The 20393-nt window shown below is 42.3% G+C and overlaps 1 long non-coding RNA gene across 1 annotated transcript; it reads left to right on the top strand.

Annotated features, from left to right (window-relative positions):
- Positions 1-9379: 9379 nt before the first annotated feature.
- LOC115277244 lies at positions 9380-18310 on the top strand. The gene is made up of 2 exons (XR_003902317.1): positions 9380-9588; positions 17939-18310. It is a non-coding gene; the product is annotated as an uncharacterized LOC115277244 (long non-coding RNA).
- Positions 18311-20393: the final 2083 nt, after the last annotated feature.

Raw genomic sequence — 20393 nt, 5'->3', positions numbered from 1 at the left:
CCTGAGAGCCAGGTTGAAACTTCTCAAGATGCCCGAGCCCCTGGGTGAATGCTCTTCAAGGAGAAGTATAATGAGCCATACATTTTAATTATTCCAGGACACTGCCCGGTCAGTAGCTCTCTGAACCATGCACATGCCCTGAGCCTGAGTTCTCAAGATTATGTTTGTTTTTCGTGCGTGAGATTCACTGATTTCCCATTTCTTCCTTTCTGCCTTCATTCCTCAGGGAATCTGAACCAACCTACCTCCTTTGCTTTACAAACTAGAAAGGAACAAATTTAGTGTTTCAGATGATAAAATGAGCCAGTGGTCACAAACAGCACCAAGCCAGGCTCTTAGGAACAAAATAGCAGACTGTGGGCTCCCTCAGGATGAGCCATCACCAGCATGAGTAGGCAGCTCAGGTCTGTCCTCAACTCAGCGGCAAAGTGGAGCTGTTGTGGCGGCTCCCCACAAGTAAATGTGAGGGCGCATGCTCCCCATCATAAAAATAATTAGTGCAAATGCCTGGTGAATAATTCTGGAAGGCTAATTGGTGCAGCATTTGGCTTCCTCCCAACCTCCCCTCCATGATGACCTGCAGAGCCGCTGGTCTATGTGCCCAGATCTGCTCAGCTCACAATTGGCCTCAGCCTTCTCTTTCAAGTTCATCAGTGTCACCAGAATGATGAATTTGATTTTAAAAAATAAAAGCCCAGCGTATCTGGGAGCACAGCATAAGCTTGATGAAGAAAAATGTTTGGGCAATGGGGTAGTTTGATGAATTTTTTGTTCTATGTAACTGAGAGTTAAGTAAAAAATCCTTTGCTCTTCGATCCCTGAATGCATTTGTACAATGAACTATTCCATTCTCCTGTCCTTGTAAACACAGAGGAGTGAGCAAGGAGGAATGCCTTCTGATTCACTTTCTAATTTAAAATACTGTGTTGCGGGATCTTCAGTCCCTAGACTTGTGTCCTTCTGTGGATGAAAGTAAAAGTCAGAAATGTTGTCCAGAGAGTATGAATTATACTTTTTGCACATTGATTTATATTGCACATGAGGGGAAACTGTGGCTTTTCATACACTCAGGTTTTTTTAGAAAAGCAAATAACCTTAATTTATCTATAAAAAAAAAAGCTTCTAGCTTTTGGAAAGACAGCAAAGTATAATGAACTGAGTTCTGGCTTTGAAATCAGACATAATCTGAGTCAAATTTTAGCTCTGCCTGCTGTGTGACTATGAAAAAATTATTTAACCTCTCTGAGCTTAAACTTCCTCTAAGAAATGAAGATAAAAATCCTTCCCTTACAGGGAAGGCAGGGGTGGAGATTAAATGAGAGAATATGGGTAAGTGCCTGGTGCCCAGTGGTTGATGAAGAAATCCCCGTGATTTAAAACCAAATCGTGCCATCCATTGTATTGATTGAGACCAAACAATCCTTCTCTTTGTCCTAGGATGGTAACCTTGCCGGCCCGGGTCCTCCCTGCTGAGGATTGTTAGTGATGGCCAATGTTAGGTGTTCATCTGACTGCGCCGAGGGATGCCCAGGTGTCTGGTTGAACATTATTTCAGGGTGTGCCTGTGAGGATGCTGCTGGATGAGATTAGCCTTTGAATGTGTGGGCTCCCCGTGTGGGCGGGGCCCATCCGTTTGAAAGGAAACCTGTACCAGGAAACCAGCCAAGGAAACGTGGAGGAAGAGAGAAGGTGTCCCTTCTCTGCCAGCCTGCTAGAGCGGGGACCAGCCCTGGGGCAGGAACTTACACCACTGGTTCCGCTGCTTCTCAGGCCTTTGGACTCAGACCCAACTACACCAGGAGCTTTCCTGGGTTCCGCCTGGAGGACAGCAGGGTGTGATACAGATTATCAGTTGTTCATTTTTATTTTTGAGATGGGGGGAGGTGGGGCAGAAAGGGAGACACAGAATCTGAAGCAGGTTTCAGGCTCTGAGCTGTCATCACACATCCCAATGCAGGCTCGAACCGTGAACTGTGAGATCATGACCTGAGCCAAGGTAAGACGCTTAACCGACTGAGCCTCCCAGGTGCTCCAACATCCTGGTTCTCTTAAACAATGTGGAAGGCCATCTCTGCAGAATTGCCCATGTGGGAACTTTCAAGATATTTTTACACAAAGGTATCTCACTTTTTCTTTTTCTTTTTTCTTTTGTTGTTGTTGTTGTTGTTGTTGTTGTTGTGTTATGTCCCACAGTAGCCAACTAAAATTTCAGTGAGATATTAGAAACTAAAGTCTGTGTTCACACGGGTTAAAAAGAAATAAGCCATGTAAATTATGACATTTCTTTTGCAGGTTTTCATGGCAGGTTACCGCATTTGATGTCCTGACAAGCGAGGCAGGGCTGCTTTCTAAATGGCTTTAAATCTGTGGCCTCACACAAGCCCCGATCCAGAACACCAAGTTCAGGATGAAACAAGCAGTCCAGTCACAGCCCCGAATGCTGGAGATGGCAAGAAAGTCCTCACCCCCCGATTCCAGATTTTTCCTAACACATTTCACTCTTTCGTCTGCCTTCGGAGTTTGAAAACATATTTACGAATTACTGACTTCTGTGGAACCTATTAAATGAGAAGCCTAGTTTCTTAATAACAAGTAGATTAAAATGTGAGTAATTTCATGGTCGGCAAAGACAGTGAAATGTTTATTTAATTGGGTAAGGCATACTATTTGTGTTCACAAGGCAAAAGTATATTTGTAATGAACAAGGAATTACTACCTGCCAGTGGGATGGTGGCAGTGGAGAGGGCGCTGGGGTCCCTGCCCACCCATCTTGAGGCCACCTAACACTGCCCACATGCTCTGGGTGCCGGGCAGAAGCAGATCCTGGCTTGGAAGGACCCTGGTAAGCTCTGAGAGGGCAGGCACCTTGTAGGATCAGAACCCTCCAGCATTGAATTTCACACAACTGCTCCTGAAAGGAATGACTATTAATAACTGCATCTGAGGTGCCTACTGTGTTCCAGGGATCGCTGGCCACATCATAAGCCTGATCTTAGTTCATCCTTATAGCAGCTCTGCAAAACTGGGCTCGCTATTTTAGAAGCTACTATTTAATGAACACATAGAGAGTCCCAGGCATTAATTTAATCCTTGCAACAATTTCCACCAAGAGGGAACAATTATTATCTCCACTTTATTGAGGAGAAATTTGAAGTTGAAGGGGCCACATGGCACCTCTGAAGGTCACACAGCTGCAAAAGCCTAACATTTAGTTCAGTCTAACCCCAGTGTCTGAGCGCCTACTTCCCCTCCCCCCAGCCCTAATCTCAGACCAGGTTTGCTTCAAGGTGAGCAACAGAGAAAAAGGAGAAAACAGGCATGTCAAGGCCAAGGCCAGCATCCTGAATGTAGGGAGGGCAGGGACTATAAGAATCTGATTGGCGACAGAGACCGGCCCTGAAGAATAAAAAAAAAAAGTAGTTTCAACCAGCCCTGGAGCGCATGCGCGTGTGTGTGTGTGTGTGTGTGTGTGTGTGTGTGCGTGCGTGTCTGTGTGTCTGTGTGTGTCTGTGTGTGTCTGTGTGTGAGTACATCTGTCGTGGTGGCCATGACAGTGGAGGGGGTGATGTGACAGGTGGGGAGGCATGCTGGGAGGACTCCACAGTTTCTGTCCTAATTTTGGCAATAGGTATGCTGTTTTTATGGTGGCCAGCCTCTCATGGAGGAGCCCAGAGCCAAAAGCAGGTGGCTTTCTTTCCGAGAGAATTGAAGTGTTTGGACACAAAAAACAAAGCCTGACACAGGGCCCCAAGACCACGCAGGAAAGTCTTTAAGGTGGCCATGTCATCTAAATGTTTAATGTGCTCTGTCTACAATTATGAAAATTTGCTGTGTATAATTTATCTCCCCAAATGGAATATAAGGTACAAGGAAATCTGTGTGGTGATGCTCCTTAGTGCCCGCCTGAGGCCCTCTTGTTCCAGACCCCCTGACCAAGACTTGAGGCCCCAATTCTTGACCCGGAGCCTGCCCTGCCTGGGCCTCAAGTGCAGGTGAGGAAACCCCCCTGCAACGGCAGACAAGAGTAACACCCAGGTCTCCCCAGCCAGGACAGCTTGGAGGCCTGTTCTGCACTTTCTGCCTCAACCCCCACCCTCCCCGCATGGGGTTTGCCGCAGGGGCCTCAGGTGGTCTCTGGTGCAAACCCATCTTCCTCCTCCCCTTCACGTCTTCACCCCGATTCCCATTCCAGGGTTCCCTGAGATCATGTCTTAAAGAAACTCCCCTACCAGGGCAACTTCACCTGAGAGAAGCCAAACCAAAAGAAATACGCATTTAAATCTTCCAGGCTCAGCATTCAGACCTGTGAATCCCCACATGTGGGCACCAGACGGGAAGCATCGTCTTCACCTGGGAATTTGGTGGAGATAGAAGTTCTCTAGCCCTCCCCTAGACCCGCTGAATCAAAAACCCTTGAGGGATGGCCTAGGAATTTGTGATTTAACAGGCCTTTCAGATGGTGCTTTTGTTTGTCTGTTTCCAGGTTTGTTGAGATATAATGAGCATATAACATTGTATAAGTTCAAAGTATACAACCTCATGATTTGATACATGTATATTTTGCAAACTGATCAGACCAATAAGGGTAGTTAACACACCCATCACCTCACCTAGCAAAATGGTGTGTGTGTGTGATAAGGACTTTTAAGACCTACTCTCCCACAACTGTCAAACATACAAAATTCTTGTTAACTGTATCACCAGGCTGTACATTGTGTCCCCATGGCTTAGTCATTTTATACCTGGAAGTTTGCACCTTCTGACCACCTTCACACATTTCCCCCACCTTCCCACCTCTGGTGACCACAAATCTGTTCTCTGTATCTATGAGTTTTTAGCTTAGTTTAGATTCTACATATGAGTGATATCACACAGTGTTTGTCTTTCTCTATTTGATGTATTTCTCTTAGCATAATGCCCTCCAGGTTCATCCATGTGGTCACAAATGACAGAATTTCCTTTTTTTTTATGGCTGAATAAGAATCCATATATATATATACATACACACTACAACTTATTTATCCATTTACCTGCCAATGGTCACTAACGATGTTTCTATGTCTTGGCTACTGTGAATAATGCTGTCATGAACTTGGGGGTGCAGATATCTCTTCAAGACTATGATTTTATTTTCTTTGAATGTATTTTCCCAGAAGGGGGATGGTCCCTGCACATGATTCCGTTGCAAAATAAAGTTTGAGAAATGCTGACCTCCATGTAAAATAAGCATTTGTAGACTGCATGAATAGGAGAGTAAAGGAAGGAAGAGACTGCACCCCCCGTCATAACCAGCCAGTGTGGGAACCACACCGCCCCCGACCCCAGATTTTCCTGGAGAAGTCTGGAGAGCCTTTCATACTGGACAAGATAAAGAAAAAATCTGCCTCAAGCAAGATGTTCCCCTTGACACGTCAGACCCTCGGCCAGCCATGAGCTGTAGTTTCCCGAGGCTGCACCGAAGTGAAAGAACTCAAGTACTGCACTTGATTTAACAAGGTTTCATCTTTGCTCAGGTTGAAGTAGCCAAAAGTCAAAGCCTGCATTCGTTATTAATTATCATTTGAGGACTTCAAGGTTATATAGTTTTCTAGCTGGCAAGATCTTTCCTTCTAGAAAATGATGACCCTCTCAGATATCAGTTGTGACCCTTGATTGATGCTAGAAGTGATCACAAACACAGGATCCTCCCTGCCAGGCAGCAGAGAGTCCAAGATCACAATGGAAGCTCCTGGGTTCTCTCTGCCCACTTCACCTTCCCCTAACTTCCCTACCTATCATCACATCACATGCAGAGCAGAGAGTCAGGGCAGGTTCCAGAGAACAGGAGAAGAGCTGAACCAAGGGCTCAGAAATGGCTGTGGAGTTTGGGGAAGGGATGGAGTAGATGGGGCCGAGGGACATCAGTGGGTAGGTAGCAAAGCCATGAGAACCAGGATTCAATCGCACGCTTCACTCTTACACCAGCAGGGGGCTCCTCTTTCAGAGCGAAGTCCTGAAAGGGAAAATGCAATGGGATCCACACGGAGAGCTTCCTCAGTCATCCCAACAGTGCGACGAGGCTTGACTGCCTTGCTGAATGGAACTTGCCCCCACCTCACGTTTGTGTGACGTTAGGCAAGTCACCTTCCTCAATGGACCTCAAAGTTGGGACCCGCTCGGGGAACCAGAGATCTCACCATACTCTTGCAGATCTATGTTTCTTTACGTCCACGAATTCTCTACGGTAGAGCCTTCTTCATAAGGTAACGGCAGGAGAACTCCCTGTGCAGCCCAGGGCAAGTGTGAGGTTCGGTCCTTTGACTGTGGCTCCATCCCTCCCTATCACACTGCTCTGTTCTCTGGTCTCCACTGGTCTCAGACCAAGCTCTGAGTGCCATCAGGCTGGGATGACCTCCTGATCTTGGGTCTAAGATGTCCTGATGTAGCCTAATGTAGTGACATGCTCTGCCTTGGAGAGAGCCACTTGCTTAAACACCACTCCCTCTGGGACCAGGAGATCAATGATGAGCAGACCTTGCCCTGAACTAATGGGCTGAAGGGAGATGGTATTTTGCTTTTTGGCTTTCTGACCACAAAGTCTCACATCTGTGAGCTAGTCCATCAGTCATGCTAATGGAAAGCCATATACTAGATAAGGGCTGCAAAATACATTGGGTGGATAACCTCACAGCTTGCCTCTTTCTGAGCCAAGCAAACACTGCTAGATACTATGTACACGTGGCTTCCCAGAGAGCCTCAGGCGTGGATGGGTTGCAAGAGGGCTGTCTCAAGCTGTTCCAAAAGGAGGCACATTGTTCATTTGGTTCTTGTCAAGATGCCAGGAAGGGCCACCAAAATCTTCAGAGCTAACCTCTGTGTGTTTTCCCATGGCCTTCCTCACCAGAAAGCGTGTCATCCAAACCCTGTGATCTTCGGAAGGAAGCAGCTCTGGGCTGCTCTGTGTTAACCTGAGCGTTTGTTACGTTGGAGTGTCAAGGGCTGCTTGAGACACTTGAGCCACTTGTAATCCCTTTCCCTTCAGAGCAAATCCAGAGCGGTGCTATGAAAGCCTGCATTTCTATTTCAAATTGCAACCTTTGTCACACCAACTGTCACCAACTCATTACTTTTTTCTTTGAAACTGTTCTGAATTCTAACACGTTTTGCTCAGATGTTTTGTTTCACCCAGCTTCTTTAGCTGTGAATGTGTCTTTCAGACAAGACACTTAGAAAACAATTGGCATACAACTGCTGAGGCCGCAAGAAATGGAAGCGGCGACACACACAAAGGAGCATGTAATCCAATCTTTCCTAAAACACTGGCAGAGCCGGGGGTTCTATTTGTTGAAGAGAACACTATGTACTGTTCAGTCATTGTATTAGTTCATTTATCCTATTCCAGAAATTTCTCATGACACACTGTAAATTAGTTCATTCTAACAGTATTCTCTAATTTCAGTAAAGAGTACAGGCCATTGAGTTTGCCTGACCAGGTTCAAATGCTACCCCCATCACTTGGGACGTACTTATTCTTTCTGTGAGTCCATTGCTTCATTAGAAATTTTACGTTTCAGGGCGCCTGGGTGGCTCAGGTCATGATCTTGCAGTTTGTGGGTTTGAGCCCTGTGTCAGGCTCTGTGCTGACAGCTAGCTCAGAACCTGGAGCCTGTCTTCGAATTCTGTGTCTTCCTCTCTCTCTGACCCTCCCCTGCTCATACTGTCTCTCTCTCTCTCTTTCTCTCTCTCTCTCTCTCTCTCTCAAAAATGAATAAAACATTAAAAAAAATTTTTTAAAAAAAGAAATTTTAAGTTTCAATTTGTTGTATTTAGAGCACAATAAAATTGGAATTCCAAGTTAATGAAGACAAAATTATGCCAAAGAAAAATGGTGCCAGAATAATTGATTACCTATTTAAATAAGATATTGTAGTTGTTAAATGTTAAGAAAGAAAGAAAGAAAGAAAGAAAGAAAGGAAGAAAGAAAGAAAGAAAACAAAAAAGATTAATTCAAGAAAATATATTTGTGGGACAGCTGGGTAGCTCAGTTGATTAAGAATCTGACTCGATTTCAGCTCAGGTCATGGTCTCATAGTTCATGAGTTCAAACCCCATGTCAGGCTCTGCCCTGACATTGTAGAACCTGCTTGGGATTCTGTCTCTCTCTCCTTCTCTCTGCGCCTCCCCTACTTTCACTTTGTCTCTTTTTCTCAAAATAAACAAACTTTAAAAAATTAAAATATATTTGCAAAATGGGGTACCCGGGTGGCTCAGTCGGTTAAACATCTGACCTCCACTGAGTCCATGATCTTGCGGTTTGAGTTCTAGTCCCTTGTCTCTGCTGTCAGCACCGAGCGCATTTCAGATCCTCTGTCCTTCACCATCCCATCCCTCCCTTGCCTTCTCTCTCTCTCAAAAATAAATAAATATTTTAATTTTTTTCTAAAAAAAATTAGAAAATATATTTGGAATGTAACCATAAAGGAAATATTTGATAGATTGATGATGTAAAAAAATGAACTATATCAAAAACACAAAATTAAAAGGTAAATGAGGAGGAAATAAAACAATCTTTTCAAAATGAATGTATAACAAATCCTTCCTATCCTTATAGAAAGAGCTCTTAAAATCAGTGAGAAAGCAATGAAAACACCAGAAGAAAATGGACAAAAAGTATGAACAAGAAATTCACAACACAAGTGGCATACATTAAAATGAAATCTGTGATAAATATCTCAGTGCAACAAGAACCAGAAAAATGCAAATTGAAAATAAAAAGGAGATGTCTTTTTGTATCTATTTGATTTATGATTTTTATAAAAAACAATAAAAACCTGTGTTGGCAGAGGGTTTGAAAAACAGCCATTCTCATACATGACTGAAAGGAGCATAACGTAATAAGGAAAAACTTCAATTTTAGTACAATTTCAACAAATATTAATTGAACACACATGATTATGTGCCTGGCACGAGATCAGGCTTGGAGACATACGTCAGTAAGACCAGGAAGGATCCTGCACTTCTTGGAGTCTTTAATCTAGTTGTAGGAAGTTGTGGGGAAGGAAGAAAAGTACAGAGGAGAAGAATTAGAAGATATCTAATACATATACTCGTATTAATGATATAAGAACATGCAAATTTCACAAACTTGATCTCCCCTGACTGCTGGGCTTCAGAACGTCAGGGGAAATATCCTACCACATTCATCCCCGTGAGGCTCCCCTCACTTGTTGGAGGGGAATTCTCTGGAAGTTTCTCACACATTCAGAAAAAAATTAGTATGATCCTTCTGTTCCTATCTCCTTATTGTCTTCCTCTTCCCCTAAATTAGTTGAGCAGCTACTTCACCATTGCCATGGCTACAGGGGCCTCTATGATGAGCATTCTGCACTGTTCACAGCATTCTCTCTGACACCCTCAAAATCATAAAACTAGAACCAAGCTATTCAGGTCTTCCTTTCCCAGAGGAGCTGTGCTCTGTTCTATAAAGAAACACAGACCATCGGATTTCTGTACTCATTAAGCATCTGATGCTGGCCTTCTTCCCAGGATCACCCTGAGGAAAATTACAGAACCTAGAGGGGAAGTATGGACAGCAGGAACTTTTAAAACGTGAGAAAAACTCAGGGCACCTGGGTGGCTCAATTGGTTAGGCATCTGACTTCAGCTGAGGTCATGATCTCAGGGTTCATGAGTTTGAGCCCCACATTGGGCTCTATGCTGATGGCCTTTGTGTCTCCCTTGCTCTCTGCCCCTCCCCCATTCATTCTCTCCCTCTCTCAAAAATAAACATTTAAAAAATTTTTTAAATGAGAAAAACTCTGGAGCAACTGAAGGTAGTTTTGAGCCAATGGATGTAGGGGACAGGTGACCAGAGGTGGCAGTGAGACACCATGGAAATGGAAGAATTAGTTCTATTTTCACTTGTGCCTTGAGATGTGCTGAGATGATCCTTGCCTGCTCGTTCTCCACGTCAGCTGCAGCAGCCCAGGCCCTAGGACCAACAAGGCACTCTGGAGAGTGACGAGCTGATACAAGAGAGAAAACAGGAAGAAGACAATACCCATTACAACCAACAGACAGAATTTCAGGCAATAGTGACTTGATGGGAGAGGGCTGGTGGCATGGGGAAGCCAGATAGATACATGAATGCACCCAAATACTTATGAGTTAGTGGGAAAATGAAAATATTGTTGAGTTAAAAAAAATCCATAGTGTTAAATAATCACACACAATTTTAGGTTTAAGGACACATAAGGACAAAAATAGAATGTTTAGCTTTTAAAACATGACAAAGAAATGCAATCTAAAGGAAAAGAAGGAAGTAGAAAACAAGAACAAAATATATGTGGAAAAATGAGATACAATGGCAGAAATAATTTCTAATGTTATAGTAATCAATCAACAGAAATGGGTTAAGCACATATTTCACAAGACAGAAGTTTTCAGGTTGGATTTAATAGAAACAAACGGATACCATAAATTATCTGCAAGAGAATGCCTAAAACAAGATGACACAAAAAAACGATGGGAAAAGGCGAAACAGGTAAATTTAAAGTAAAAGAAACCTTGCTCTCTGACAGCAGAGAACAGAAATCAGAAACATCAAAAGGGACAAAGGGGCCTCTGGTAAGCAGAACAATAGAATAGGAAGGTGACAGTCACATACACACATATGCCTAAGTGTAACCCCCAACTAAGCCAAGCAGCACTGACAGAATATTGGAAAGAGAGGCCATAATTTTAGTTTTCAATGGGGACAGAAAGATTACTTCAAAAGACATTGGCCAAAAAATGTTCTAAAATGTGAACACATCAAGCTACAAATGTAAGAAGTTCTAAAAACCCTCAGTCGAAACAAAAAGATCTAACTCAGTTAAAAACTGAAAAGCAAAGAGCAGGAGAAAAATCTAAACCATTTAGAGAAAAACGACAAAAAAACCAACAGTAAGATCAACTCCTCATTTCTTAGTTGGAAATGAGGAAAACCAGATGAAATGCAATGTTATCATGATGTGTGAAAGGTAATAGCTTAATCTAGAATACTTCAGAATACTACACTCAGCGAAAATGTCCTATCCAGATTAAAAGAAATATAGACAAAAGATTTAAATAGACCTTTAACCACAGAAGAGACATAAATGGTCAATAAGCATATGAAAGAAAATGTTCAACTGGGAATGTGATTATTAATTTGTTTCTGCTACTTCATCATTAGTATAGAGAAATGCAATAGATTTCTGTATATTAATTTTGTATCTGTGACTTTACTGAATTCATTTATCAGACCCAAATTGACATTTTTCCGAAGACATGCAGATGGTCAACAGACACAATGAAAAGATCGTCTATATCACTTATCATCAGGGAAATGTGAACCAAAACTACAACTGAGATATCACCTTACACCTATCAGAATGACTAGACTCAAAAAGACAAGAAAAAGCAAGTGTTGGTGAGGACATAAAGCAAAAGGAACCCCCGTGCAAATTGATGCTGCCACTGTGTAAAATAGTATGGAGTTTCCTCAAAAAATTAAAAATAGAATTAAGATATAATCCAGTAATTCCACCACTGGGTATTTAGCCAAAGAAAACTAAAACACTAATTTGAAAAGATAAATGCACCTCTATGTTTATTGCAGCATTGTTTACAATAGCCAAGATATGGAGGCAACCCAGCGTCCATTGGTAGATGAATGCATAAAAACGATGTGGTGTGCATACACAGTAGAATATTACTCAGCAATAAGGAGTGAAATTTTGCTACTTGCAACAACATGGATGGACCTAAAGTGTGCTGTGCTAAGGGGAAACAAGTCAGACAGAGAAAGACAAACCCCATACAATTTCACTCGTGTGGAATTTAAGAAACAAAACAAACGAGCAAAGAAAAGAGATAAACAGGAAAACAGACTCTTAAATATGGAGAACAGAGAGGTGGTTGTCAGAGAGGAACTGGGTGGGGGAATAAGTGAAATAGTTAAAGGTGATTAAGGTACATTTAAGCCCTGAATAAGGTATAGAATTGTTGAATCATTATATTGTACACCTGAAATAATTATAACACTGAATGTTAATTACACTTCGATTTAAAAAAGAAAGAGCTCTATGACATTGGTCGTCAGGAAAATGAGAACTAAACCCATAGTTAGATACCACTACACACTGACAGGTTGGCTAATTATATTTTTTCAAATGTCAAAACTAAATGTGTTGAGGTTGTAGAACAGCTAAAACTCTCACTAATTTTTGGTGGGGAAATAAAATGAAATAACCACTTTGGGAGAAGTCCTGGGAGTTTTGTTGTTGTTTTTTTTTTTTTAAGAAAAATAAAACCAAACATACAATTAGGTCCCAGCCGTCTGTGCCTGGAAAAATGAAAACGTGTTCCCTAAAAAGACTTAAGACAAGAATGTTCAGAGTGGCTTTATTCATAAAAGCCTCAAACCGAAAATAGCCCAAGTATCCATTAACGAGAGAATGGAAAATCAAACACACACAAAAACCTGGTAAATTCATGCAATGGAATAACTCTACAATTAAAGCAACTGAGTTTTAGCAGTACTTGAATCTTAGAAAACATTATGCTGTGTGAAAGCATCTTTCTGCAAAAGGATACACCTGTGCGATGCTATTGTGTTTTTTTTTCCACTGTGATAAGTTTTGCCCATTTGGAAATTCACGTAGAAATGATGTTCTCAAGAGAAAAACTGTAAGTAAGCTGAACTCTTTTGAGGCTATTGATACTGAAATATTTATGGGGAACTAGGCTGATGTCTATGATTTACTTTAAAATGCACCTAAAATGAGATTGATTAATGTACACTTAAGAGGGATAATGGATGAAGAGGTGAGTAAATATGTGAGAAAAAGTTAAGTAAAATGTTTTTCTTTTAATTTTTTTTAATTTGAGAGAGAGCATGCAAAAGTGAGGGAGGAGAGAGAGAGAATCTCAAGTAGGCTCCATGCTCAACATGGAGCAACTCATCGAGTTGCTGGACTTGATCCCATGACTCTAGGATCATGACCTGAGCCAAGATCAAGAGTCAGACACTCAGCTGACTGAGCCACCAGGTGCCCCAGGGAAGTAAAATGGTAATGGGAAGATCTAAGTGGTGATTATATAGGTGCTCACTATAAAATTGCAAAAGCTCCACTGTATGTCTGAAATTTCTACAATAAAACACTGGACAAAAATACATGAGACCCTTGGAAAGAAGATTGTCAAACTTTATTCAAAGCCATAGAAGATTTGATTACTACATGGAGAGACATTCCAGGCTTTGAAGATACAATATTACTGTTATGCCCAGATTTTTAATATTGTCCCCAAAAACCAGAAACCGCCAGGGAGACCAAGTCACGCATGCAAAAGCAAAGGGCTTTATTACGGGTTTAGGCTCGCCGGACCTAAACTCGGGCTCACAGACTTTACCGGCGTGGTGGATCCATGCTGAGAGCCCCGAACAGAGGCTGGGCAGGGCCTTTATGGGTTTGGGAAGGGGGAATTACAGGAAATTGTGACACAGGTACAGTGATCCAATCATTACTAGAACATTTAGAGTGTTAACCAATTACAGAGTAGATCCAGGACCCTCATGTAGGGCATGACTAGCCTTCTAGGCCTGCCCTTAGAAATGTTAAGGGTATTAGCTGGCCTTTCTTGATGGGGTGTTACAAGGGTGGTCCCTCCTGCCGTGGGCAACATGTGCTCTTCTATTATCTAATGATTAGAGTCAGTTTGGTTCAGACCTGCGTCCTTTACATTACAAAGATGTAAATTCACTCTCAAATTAATCCACAAATTATTCAAAGCCTTAACAAATTTCCAGTTGTGTTTTTTAACATAACCAACTTAAATTAAGCTTTATATGAAAGAATACATACCCAAGGACAGCTAACTCAACTTCGAAAAAGAAAGGAGTAAAAACTTGTCTAGCAGATTTCTTATGATATTATCAAGACATAAGAATAATAACACACAGTATTGGTATAAGAACAGACAAATTGGCCAAAGAGAGAGCACAGAGGAAGAACCAGACATGCGACATGCATACAGGATTATCTTTAGGGGACAGATGTGGCCTCACTGGTCAGCTGCGGAAGGATGAGTTACTTAGTGGACAGTGCTTGGAGACTGGCTCACTAAATGGGGACATAGAAAACGGAATCCCTCCCAATGTCACATACAAAATGAATACCAGATGGCTTACCTGTGAAACGAAAACTGTAATGTTATCAAGTGACCAGGTGATGAACTATTTTAACCTGAGGGCAGAGGACTTCTTCAGAGCTTCAAACAGGCACACCCAAGACTCTCCACTTCCCCATTTTCCTAGTTGGCCCAAGCATGGTGACTGACTCATCCCCAGTCACATCAGCTCCTAAAAGCAGACACCTGAGGGTCAGATGCCCATTGTTTTAATCATAATTCAGACAGGATCCCAGTTTACAATCAGTGAAAACATCCTGCCACATCATGTATTAAAACAGAATAACATTACATGAAACTCATGGCATCATATTTAAAAACCACTGAAGAGCAAACATCAAAATGTAGACAACAGAAACAACAGGTTTATTTGGTAATATGATTATAGGTTGTTAACTTTTACCTGTACACTTTTATATATTTGACAAATTGACTGCATTGAGCAGTTAGTACCTTTGTAATGAGGGGGTAAAGCTGGTTTTCTCCAAATGACTGAGGCGAAATGGAAACTTTGCTTTGAGTGGGTGTGTGAGCACATGGCTCTAGGGGAAAAAAGGATATCGATCGATGGGGCCCATACAGAGAGAAGCACTGGGTTTAAACTTCTTTGGTATGCTCCATGTTCAAGATCATCATGCTGAACACTCAATAACTGTTGAATTGACTTGTCTTGATGGCCCTGAAATCCCATCCCCTGAGACTACAAAAGAGTGAACGTACCTGAAAGCAGGTGCTTTTATTTTCAAGTCTAGCGAATACACATGAACCTGCATGTACACACACACACACACACACACACACATAACACCTTTGGGTTCAGGGAACTCTGTGATTCTGGCTGGTGATGCCTTGATTTTGAGGTTGAAGAGGGCTTCCATTTCTATTTTCACTGGCATCTCATTCTGCCAGTTACCTCCTAACTGGGGGAAAAGAGAGCATGGTTCACTGAGTTGAGAATATTCCTCTACTCAGACTAGTTTTACAGGGTCTTCCTCCTTAATAAACATATTTGTATATTCCTGATGAAAATATTGTCAATTTTTGGTTTTCCACTCTAAGATCTCCTGTTTTAAAAGTCCTTGTTGTCAGATCTGGGCTCTGACAAGCAACTTCTAAATTGGTGATGGTGTGGTTAACATCGATGTGAAATGTGCACGGTACTAGGACGGAGTTTCATTAGCTCTGGAAGTTTCGTGAATGCAGATCAGCCCATGCACTGATGAGAGTTTTATGTTTTTGTTTCTTTTAAGGGCTTGGGTTTTTAGTTTGAATTGGTATCCTTAGGAATCTTTGTTTTGGAGACGGAACGGTCACTTTGTATGTGTGGAAGGAGGAAGCAGCAAAAGTGCATTTGCATCTTCAGAGCACTTTGGCAAGATTGAGTAGTTCTCTATATTAATCAAATATAGATTATCAAAAATATATTAATAAATACATTAAGATATATGATCTACATAATAAATATGTAATCAAAAATGTATTAATCAATAGATGTATTTTGCATCTGTTTTAAAACAAGCACTGTACTAGACTCTGGGGCTTCAGGAACAACCATGCCCTCCCTTTCTTCGTCTTTTCCCTCCCTCCTCCTCTCCCTCATTCCGTTTCTACCTTCTTTTATTTCTTACCTTCTGCAACTATTTAACAAAGACTCATCTATATGAGTAGCAATCTGCATTTGTTTTGAGTATAAATAATGATCCTTGCCCTTGCTTCCAAGAACGTAGAACCTAGCCAAAGGGTAACGCATGTGCACACGAAAAGTCAAAACCCAATATAAACATAAAGATGCAGGCATTAAATTATCAAACAGAAGAAATGTTACAAGATAACAGTGTAATATAGCTGGAAATGAAATGGAGAGTCTATAGACAGCCCAAAGAAAAAGAAGATCATTTTGCTGGGGAAGGCTTTTCCCTCTTAGGCAAATGAGCGTTAGGGAGCAACTAGAAAGAGATGAACTGTATTATTCAAATGGATCACGCGAAATACTGGACGAGGTTAGATCTTAGGTGGAACACAAAGGGAGACCTCTCACAAGGTAGAGGTGAGCAGGGGAGGTTCAGTCTCAGGAAGGCATGTGATGTAGCTGCGGGAAGATGCATGGCGACCTGACCAGGACAGAAGTTCCTGCAGGGAAATTCAGGAGAAAGGCAGGTTTTCCATCTGCTTCCTTTGTCCCAGTGAATGTGAATTCAGACAGAATTTGGACAGGAGCCCAGAGAAATGCATTGGAACAACTCACTTAAAATATGGCATCAGAGCGCACCTGCCAGGCAGTGTTTCCAGAATGTTTGGGAGTAGCTCCTTCCCTGGACCCAACTTAATTGGCCATCAAAATTGAGTGGAAAATAAATCTTAAAGGGATTTCTGTCTGGAGTATGTTGTATACGGCTAGGAGGTTTCACTGGGTGTCTATTGGACTCAAAGTTTAAATGGATCCAACCACTAAATCCATGTTTTAACATAATCATGTGATTTGTATCATTTTTCCACAGTTGATGCAAGTCAATAATTAGCTAACAGGATGTATGGGACAACATGCTTTCTCCACCTCTGTACTGTAAACTTTTTATTCTAGGAAACCGAAGGGTGGTTTCTGAAAGCTATCAGATAACCACGGCTGCCTAAAGAAGCTTACTAATTTTTGATGCACCTGGATGGTTCATTTGTTAAGCATCTAACTTCAGCTCAGGTCATGATCTCTCATTTCCTGGGTTCAAGCCCCACATCAGCTAAGAGCCTGGAACCTTCTTCAGATCCTGTGTCTCCCTCATTCTCTATGCCTCTACTCTGCTCTCTCTCTCTCTTTCTCTCTCTCTCCCAAAAATAACTAACATTAAGAATTTTAAAGAGGTTTACTAACTTTTAAAAATCTCCCTATCTGACTTCTTCCCCTATCCTAATAATATAAAGCATATTGCATAAAATATCTAATTTTTAAATAAACTTGGGGGATCACATAAAAATTACCAGGAGTCAGAATATTTCATGGTCTTCAGATAAACAGAAAAAAAAATCAACAAGCGCAGAAGTACTAGTGGAAGTTTTCCAAGTAAGGTACATATAAGCCACTGGATACTAGTAAGTAGCCTTCAGGGTGTACGTGTAAGATGACATGGCTGCTTCACAGACACAGGAAAGCACCACCACAACTTGTAATGGGGCCCAGGAGGCTAAGACTTTGTCCCTCTCGGCACTGACAAAACCCAGGACATACAACAAAGTTCCTCAAAGAAGAAGGGTAAGTGCTTCCCCGCAGGAGATCCTGCTGTGAACGAATCACGGTATTCTTCCTGCTTAGTCTGCCTGCAGCCTCAGGATCCTTCTCAACCCAGTCTGTCAATAGTCAGCACCCACTTATAAGAGTTGTTACATGAGACGGAACCTATTTGCCTTCCTGACATAGATTGATACCTGCATGCTGTGTAGATAACAGTGTCCGAGTAAAACACGGAATACAGGCACTCCATCCTCTGGAAGATGGCAGACCAAGCTGGCGTTATTTTTGTTGTTGTTGTTTATCCGCTTGACAAATGTCTGCAGAGGACCTACCCAGTGCTGTGGACACAAATGAAGAAAAGTTACACTCCAGTAGAATTCCGTGTTACTCTCTACATACACATATCATTGCAAATGAAGTAACATCTGGTATTAAAAGTAAAAATCACATCCACGGTGATGATGAGATGAAGGAGGGTTGGGGAGAGTTATTAGGCTGAATGATATAAAGGTGCCATTTTTGCAGGTCGAGAATGGCCAACTGACAACTTCCAACATTTGAATCTACAATTTAACAAGATGGTGAGGCAGTCCCCTTCAAGGGGATTGGGCTGATTACTCAACAAGAGGAAGACATGAGCATGTGAACACCTGGAATAGAGCTCCCTCGGCAGGAGAAAAGCAAGTGGAAAGGCCCAGAGGCAGGAAGATACAGGACTGAGTGACAGGCGGACCAAGTGGCTGAGTCACAGCCAAGCAGAGACGGTGGGAGGCGTGCCTGAAGAGGCAGACAGAGGCTGAGGCTAGGAGGCCAAGGTGTATGGACTTTGTATGAGTTGCAGTGGGGGTTTTCAGCAGGAGAGTCATAAGATCTAATAAAAGCAAATTTTAAAAGATTGCTCAGGCTGCTGTATGGGAAACGGGTAAGCAGCAGAAAAGCAGTTCAGAAGGATATGGATGTATTCAGGAGAGGGTCGATGACGGCTTCAACTAGGCTGGCAGCCGAGAGGCAAGTGGGCATGCCGGATCCCAGATACATTTGGAAGGTAGAGCCACTCAGCCTCACGGTGGTAATAATTACAACCGTATTAATCACAAGCGGAAACCCCCCAGTGATTGTCTGTAGAAAACTTGCCATGTGCCAGGCCTGTTGCTAAGCATTTTGAATACATTTCTTTATTTTAATTCACCCAAAAAGTCTATAAAGTAGATACTATTATTATTCACACTCTGCAAATGAGAGAACAACTCAGAAAAGTTGAATATCTCATCGGAGAACATATGGCCAAAAGGGGTGGAACCAGAATTTAAAATAAAAGGGTGTGATTTGCAAGGCAGAGTTTCAGGCTACCCTCAGTCCTCTGCCTCAAACCAGAAGTCCACAGAGTGGTGATCCTATGTAGTGAATGCATAAGTGGGGAGATGAGGTGAGGGAAATTTCCAGAGAAGGCATTCCCACAGTGAGGCAGCAATGGGAGAAAAGATAGTAGAGGTGAGAAATAAAACCAAACAAGAGTTTTAGTCGCTGATAGCTATCTAAGCACTCAGCTGTTTCTTTTTTTTTTAATTTTTTTAATGTTTACTTATCTTTTTTTTTTAATGTTTTATTTATTTTTGATACAGAGAGAGATAGAGTATGAGAGGGGGAGGGGCAGAGAAAGAGGGAGACACAGAACAGGAAGCAGGCTCCAGGCTCTGAGCTGTCAGCACAGAGCCCCAGAGGCAGGGCTCAGACACACAAACTGTGAGATCTTGACCTGAGCTGAAGTTGGACACTCAACCGACTGAGCCCCCCAGGCACCCCGAGATGTTCCGTTCCCACCCTGCGAAGTTTACTGACTTGCTAATCAAGTAAGTGTATCCTTCACTCAGATACAGCCTCTCATCCTGTCTGCCCCTGGCCCATTTTCTACAAGGCTGTAAGACTTACACATCCCCAAATAGGAGAGTCTTTTCCCAGTTGCATCAGAGCCCTCGGAGTCGTACTAAATCTTCTGAGAAGACCACAGTCACCAACCCTGATGCCCTGACATGCATCCCACTGACCTGCCTTAAATCCCTTTCTGTCACTGCACAGTTCCAGTGGGTTGGACCTATGATCACGCTGGATGAGTACACACCTTCATTCACTGGGAGAAATATTTTGAGTTTAAGTGCATTTGCAATAACAAAAAGTTTAAATGTTAGGGGCTCCTGGGTGGCTCAGTCAGTTCAGCGTCTGGCTTCAGCTCAGGTCATGATCTCATGGTTTGTGGGTTTGAGCCCCACATCGGACTCTGTGCTGACAGCTAGCTCAGAGCCTGGAGCCTTCTTCAGATTCTGTGTCTAGCTCTCTCTCTGATCCTCCCCGGCTTGCACTGTCTCTTTCTTTCTCTCAAAAATAAATAAAAAACATAAAAAAAATTTTTTTAAGTTTAAATGTTAAAAAGACCACTCAAAATGGGCAGGATAGTTGCAAAGCTAGTTGAATCATGTTAACAGACAGAACTGTCCTTCTTGCATTAAACAACAACAACAACAACAACAACAACAACAACAAAGCAAAAGAGCAAGGCTCTTTTGCATCAGAGACTTGAGGCCTTCTGAAAGGGAAGCAGAAGCACAAATGTTGAAAGATGCTGAAAACCCAGCTGTGGCTGAAGACCATGTAGGGAGCCTTTAGGAGCAGGGTGTGGAAAGGACTAGAAGGGCTCCTCCCTCTTGCTCCGTAGTTTCATCTTTGAAGTCAAATGACACATTACGATTTGCTCTTGATAATCCATCATTGGATTCCGTCCTAGGTGAGTTACTCATTGGCACTTGCTCTGCCCTTTTCAGGACCTGAGAGCAGGGCCTGGTTTGCAGGGAGACTGAGGAGGCTCCTGTTAGTACCTGAGTGGGTACCTGACTGTGCTGCACAAAGTAATGCAGTAAAGTATCTCTCTCCTTTGAGTAATTGGTGTCTTTCTCCTTGAATAAGAATGATTCTGGGGCACCTGGGT

Source organism: Suricata suricatta, chromosome 14, assembly GCF_006229205.1.
Source record: "Suricata suricatta isolate VVHF042 chromosome 14, meerkat_22Aug2017_6uvM2_HiC, whole genome shotgun sequence".
Taxonomy (NCBI): Eukaryota; Metazoa; Chordata; class Mammalia; order Carnivora; family Herpestidae; genus Suricata; species Suricata suricatta.
This window is presented reverse-complemented; position numbering and strand designations above follow the sequence as displayed.